At 31.0% G+C, this 6,607-nt stretch overlaps 1 non-coding gene across 1 annotated transcript; it reads left to right on the top strand.

Annotated features, from left to right (window-relative positions):
• Positions 1 to 949: 949 nt before the first annotated feature.
• On the top strand, positions 950 to 1,040 carry TRNAY-GUA (transfer RNA tyrosine (anticodon GUA)). The gene is given in 2 exon segments: positions 950 to 986; positions 1,005 to 1,040. It is a non-coding gene; the product is annotated as a tRNA-Tyr (tRNA).
• Positions 1,041 to 6,607: the final 5,567 nt, after the last annotated feature.

The following is a 6,607-nucleotide window of genomic DNA, read 5'->3' as shown; positions in this document are numbered from 1 at the left end:
AATAAGAGTGTAAAATATAAAAAGTAGATTTTAAATGTGCAAAATGGAAAAAATTTTGCACATACTAATGGGGTGCTCTTAAGAGTATAGATATGGGCGTGAAACATGCGTTATTCTCCTAAATGGAATCCAAGAGCATGTATGACAGGTATATGGATTTTTTCAGGGCCCACAAAAAAATAATTAATAAAAATTCTCAAATCCCACAAAAGGTCAATAGCTCTACTACTAACGGGTATTACATCTAAACAACAGGCCTACCCTTTGAGAATTAACTATTAAGGTTCGATAAATGCCTATTTTTCTTTGTTTTAAAGGAAATCGTAAATTTGCAGAATGAGTTATGGACTTAACTTAAGGTACATTTTCTATATTTCTTGAGAAAGTAGTTTGGTGCCATGTCTTAACTTTACTCTCTTTGTTCCATCCAAAAAAAAAAAAAAAGCAACTTTACTCTCTTGTTTATGGGACTTCGAGTATGAATTTATGAAAACGAATACCAACCTCGCGCGGAAAAGCCAAGGATCTACAAGATCATGAGTCAGTCATCGCTGTCAGTGGGTAGTCTTGCTTAATATATTAGCAACCAAAAGCCCAAAAAGCCCATCTTATTGCTTGCGAGTCGTGTTAATATCTAACTTTGTTTTGAACGAACTACAAGAACCCTTAGCTTGAGGCTTTGAGAATTGAGATAGTCTTCTTTATCTTTTTTGGTGGAGAATCAGAGGCTTTGAGATGGTCCAATCTTGTAAATGGGCTTCATCTCCTTCGGTTTATATTAATGGGCTTGATCAGAGTCTGAATTTATTAAGTTTAAGGTAGGTACAAAGAGCCTGACCCACAAAACCACTACGTTTGGCAATTGGATCGTTGTCCAATCCAATCCAACAAATTATTATTAGTATTATTTATAAGATAACAAAATAATAACATAACAAAAGAACAACAGCCGACCTTAGCTCAGTTGGTAGAGCGGAGGACTGTAGTGGAAAAATACCTCAGATATCCTTAGGTCGCTGGTTCGAATCCGGCAGGTCGGATTGATTTTTTTTTTTTGAATTTAAATTTTACCTCTAATCAATATACCCAATCCCTTTGTGCTTCTTTTTTTTTCCTCAGTCTAGAAAATATAAAAGATTGAGCAACATTTCAACCATTATTTAGAGGAAGTATTTATCAAAATCATAATTATAGAAAAAGTGGGTGATATTAATGACAAAAATTGATTATTAAATTTCAGGCATTACCCTCTCATTTCCTGTGAAATAGGAAGCACGTCTACATGTTTTGAATCTTATGGTGGATGACCTAATGAACAAATCAACATAAATTTTTCTTTGATAAACCCTACACATTATTTCTGATCTGAATGTGATAAATTTGTTATAAATTTTGCCAACTCAAAAACTTACTGCTTTGATTTGGATGCCAGATGGGTGTAGCAAGTTGAGGAGAAATGCTCTTCCACATGTTTCAAGGAATATGCCTTTCTTATCTCAATCTCCAAGCTTGGATTTGAATCCAATCAGTAAAAGCTCATGAAAGCTTTTCTTGAATACCCTTAAATACAAGTCACCAGGATAATGCAGCTGTTATCTCCCACATGGCTTCTCCAACTCCTAGCAAAAGAAAATGAAAACTCTTTAAAAGATCCCCTTGTGGGTTTTGTCCCACTTTACTAAGAAGGGAATTGAATGTTGGTGTTAATAAGAGCCTAAACTAGTTTGGAAGTTAGTTCAAGAGTCATCATCAATTCTAGCAATAGGTGATGATTTGTTGAAGCATTTGGCATGTCTTTATGGTTCGTACAAAAATAAGATAGGGACAATATCATCATACTTTAGTTGCTTTTACTAACTTTTCTCTTGCATTATTCAAATTTTGCATCTAGTTTAGGTGAATGAGTTTAGGAAGTCATCGTCTCTTTTGTACTCTGTATAAGCTTCCCATCCATTGCAAGAGTATACAAGTACAAGGGACATAAGAAGAAGAATATTGTGGTGTGTGTTAAAATGTTTGTATAATGTTTTAGTATCAATAAAATTATTCTCTTTTATTGGGAAATTCTTTTTGTATTCTTATTTCTTAATGAGTGTGGTGAGACTAATTACAAAAAATTTCAATAAAATTCTTTCTTTATGAGGGTAGATTTGTCGTTCATATAAAACTTCTGCAAAGAGAAATCTTAATAGTTAAGAGTACTCCTTTTAGGGTATATTTGGGATTTACACTAATAAGTTCTTCATCTATTCCCCTCTTTCTCATTGATTACTTAAAAAAAAATTTGATTGCTGAGTCCTATTTTCATTTTTCCCATATGTTCCTTCTTTGGGGGCATTGCTATCAAGTGAGAGAGGGTGAGGAACAAAGCATAGAAAAAAAAATCATAAAAGATTGGTGTCAATCTTCTGCATTTTTTATTCAAGACAAAACAATCATCATCTCATAAATTCCAAATTTTATTTTTAATAATCCATGTGTGTGGGGCTGTGATTTGCACGTATTCTTCTACTTTTACATGAGGCGTGCATGCACGATGTGCTTACCTGAGATTAAGGGCATGCCCGATGTGATTTGAGTATATTTTTCCATGCATTTTGAGATGTAATTTTAGATGCTACTTATTTTAGTTATTTCAAATAATAAAATGAGAAATAATTTTTAAAATTATTTAATCCTATATCTTATCTTAAAGTGCTTTTTTTTTTCCCGAACATTTTAAAATATAGTTGTATGTTTAAGAAAGAAAAATAAGGTTAGAAATGAATAAATTCATTTAAAGATGGGACTTGAGAGTCGCCTCAATTGATGAAAAGATGAAGGAGAGTCACTTGAGATAGTTTGGTTATGCTTACGAGTAATTAACTGATAAAAAAAAGTGAATTGATCCAAATTGAGGGAATAAAAAAAAAAGAGTAGAAAATACCAAAAATAATATTAGTAACAATAAAAAAAGGACATATCAAATAGGAGAGTAACAAAGGGTATAACTTCAGATATAAAAAAAAAAATGATAGAAAATAATTCAATCTAATTTGTCAAAGAACCATTGCCAATCTTAAATTTTAAGACTAAGACCTTATTGTTATTGTTGTTGTTCTTGCATGAAGAAGGACACTACTGTATTTTCCACTTACATCTCTTTTGGCATTACTTCTTTCTTTCTCTTAATTTTCCTTGTCACCATGAATTCTCAATCTTTCAATTTCAAGCTTGCATATCTCCTTATTGTAAGTTTTTCAAAGTTCAAATAATATTATTTCAAATTTTAAATTTATAACTGTAATCTATCTTTTAAAGTTTATATATGCTGTATGTGTTTTATGTTTCTATTGTTATTATCCCCTGTTTAAATTATGTTATTCTCTAATATATATATATACATCACTGTTTCTTTTACACTACTTGATGTTCACTAGTTTACACAATGTCTACAATTTGAAAAGCCAGGTATATCCACATTTTATTAAGGATGTCTACGCTTTACATTGAGAGTGTGTATTCAGTCGCTCGTTGATGTATTTGGGGCCAAACGCGAAAATTGAAAGTGAAGTCTTTTATATATTTAAATATGATCTTTTAAAAAAAAAAATTTATTTAAATTTTATTATTTTGTTTTAGACGTAAAATTATTATTAATCAATATTCATGAACCACGTAGAATTTACTTTTTAAAAATACAAAAAAATTGACAAAACTTTTCACATATGTTTATGTGGTAGAATGAAAGCAATAAGTAAAAGCGTGATGTTGGTGGTGAATCTAGGTGAAAACTGGTTACAATTTGTTCACCTAATCAATTACTAATCAATTTTTTTTGTCATCAATAACAACCTGTTACTTAAAATTTGTTGTGAAAATATTGTGAAAAATGTTGTGAATATAGCATTTCTATTTCTCTTGTTTTTTTATTTGAAAATATATATTATTTTATTTATGGGCTGATATTTGGGTTTGATTAAATTAAAATTTGGGGTCATTTTTTATACTCGAGGCCTTAGACGATTGCATCAATAGCTTATATCGTTAAGTCGGCACCATGTGTACTATGTACTAGTACTATGTATTAGCCTAATAGGTCGGCACAAGGCAGTGTGTATGTGTGTGTGTATGTATATGTATATATATATATATATATATATATATATATATATATATATATATATATATATATTTTTTTTTTCAGATAGTCAATGCTATTGAGCATTTTACTATTTTAAAATCTAATATTTCTAGAACCCACTCTAATATTTCTATAATCCACTCACTACCAAGACAAAAGTTTAATCCATTATCCCGAAAACATCATTATGAAAACCATCTTTTCTCTTTTGAAAACCATATTTAAGATAATGGTATCTTCTTTATCATCATTGCACTAAATAATTCAAAATTCTGACTTTTGTTTTTTCTTTTTATTTTGTTAGTATGTGTGTTTCACTTATATCTCTTCTTTATTCCTTCGGTTATCTTTCCTCTTTTGGCTAATTCATCCATTTGTTGAATCAAACCCTAACTGTCATTTTCGGTTGGCATTAATGCATTATATTATAAGGTTATGCTAACGAGTACCTTTAGACATTGGTTAACAATCTATTTTATGAAAGTTTTAACATCACTTTTATAGAAAATAAAAAAAAACTGTCAAAATATTAATTTTTTTTTTTTCACATAAAATTTTTCTTTAAATAAATTATTAATCAATATCCTAAAGGCATTCGTTAGCCTCTATAACCTTTGAGTTTGCTTGTTGTCTCTTTTAAGTACAATCCACACAATAAATTGACTAATATAGGCTGACAACGAAATCTCAGACATTCAGGAATTTTTGCCCTTTTTAAGCTTTGTAAAAAAAACCATTAAAGTTCATTTTGAACTCCAATGCTGCCAGTATGTTGCTTATCGAGATAGTTTCATGAATTTCATCACTTACAATACGTACCTCAAGTCTTCAATTGCAGCGTAATTTACAGGGTTTTCTTTTTTAAATAGAAAATGCTCTCCTTGGCTCGCACATGAATCGTAATCCTATTTTATAATAGCGTGTCACATTGCAATCCATAAGAAAACAAAATTGTCCACTATCCGTTGATCATAATCCAATCAATAAATATTGGCATGGTATTTTTGGAGTTGGAAGTATCTTAATAATAAACACTTTTAGACAATTAATAAATTAACTCCACGAAGCTTTACTAAGATTGGTGAGGAAAATTCATTGAGGAAAAAAAAAAAAAGGTTGAGGAAGAAAATAGTTTATTCAGTCCTGTGGACAGAATGGGTAGTATTGAAGAACAGACCAAGTCGAAGGGGTACAAAATATAGTGTCAATTAAAAATGTACATATAATTAAAAGAAGAGAAAACAGCTTTTCTCTGTAGTATTTTTGAATATACTTTTATAAAGGAAAATCAACGTGCTTAAGAATTGATTGAAAAATCACTCATCTTGGGCATTATGTAAATTAAGATGAAAATTGAAGGTATTCTCAAGTCTTGTTTTTCAAATTTTACCGCATCAAGGTATGTTTTTTCTTCTTTGTTCTAAAATTCAAGGTTGTATGTTATTTCTTATGAATGAAGTAGATTATTATGTTGCTTTCTCAATGAGTTTTGTTTGAGTTTCGTATGAGATGCAAAACCAGTTTTTTTTCCAACATCTGCAAGTCCTCCGTAGACGTTCCTCTCTCCAAAGGATCCTGAGAGTGCAATGGGAGTATAGTATTGTGACTTTTGTCTTGTCCACTGTGAGGGCTTGAGTTTTGTTTGACATGGCATGGGATTTGGGGAATGCATGGCACACATCGATTCGTCCCGACTAACAAAATAGGAATCCACGAAGTCGAAGATCCATATCCAAGCTTGCCGCCAGATATTTTTTTCTGGGAGGCTGTGTCACCGAACACCAATATTTTTCATTTTACGTTACTTAATCATTTAATGACCGACCGAGTTTAGTCGTATCTCAAAATCATCAACAAAGAAATTATGTATTATTAAAAAATTGGTTCAGAAATTTAAAAAATTCATATGCGTGGTGGGAATAGAATAAACATCGTGGAACGTCTTCCCTTACCAACAGAAGAGGAAAATCTAGGACCATCATTTTCCTACCAAATAAATGAAAGACACATTCAATGGTTGAGAAAACAATTGTGGCAAGGTATCTCATCTAATTGACACAACACAAACAAACAATCCTATTCAATCAACTTGAAAGATCCATCCCATTAACATCACTGCTAATTGTGGGTTCCACTGCTTTTTATTTTTATTTTTTTGATGAGTGGGTTCCACTGTTTTGTATCCTTTGTGTCTGCCTAATTGCCTTGGTTGGAACTTGGAAGTCCTCTGAGTTAGAGTGAAAGGGAGGTAAGAGGTTTTTCATTCTTCTTTTTAAACGAAAATTAGTAGAGTACTCCTTGCGGTCCAAAGCTAATTAGAAAATATTTAAATAATTATGAGAAGAATATTTTACTAATGTTTGAGGTTGAGTTTATGAAAAAGCCAAAAAGTTTAAGCTTGGTTTGGTTTTACTTAATTAATTAGTCAAGCTAAACTCGAACTTAATATCAAGCTCAAACTCAAACTCAACCTCAAACTCAAAC

Source organism: Castanea sativa, chromosome 10 (genome assembly GCF_040712315.1).
Source record: "Castanea sativa cultivar Marrone di Chiusa Pesio chromosome 10, ASM4071231v1".
Classification (NCBI taxonomy): domain Eukaryota; kingdom Viridiplantae; phylum Streptophyta; class Magnoliopsida; order Fagales; family Fagaceae; genus Castanea; species Castanea sativa.
Note: the sequence above shows the minus strand (reverse complement) of the source record. Positions and strands in the feature narration are given on the sequence as shown.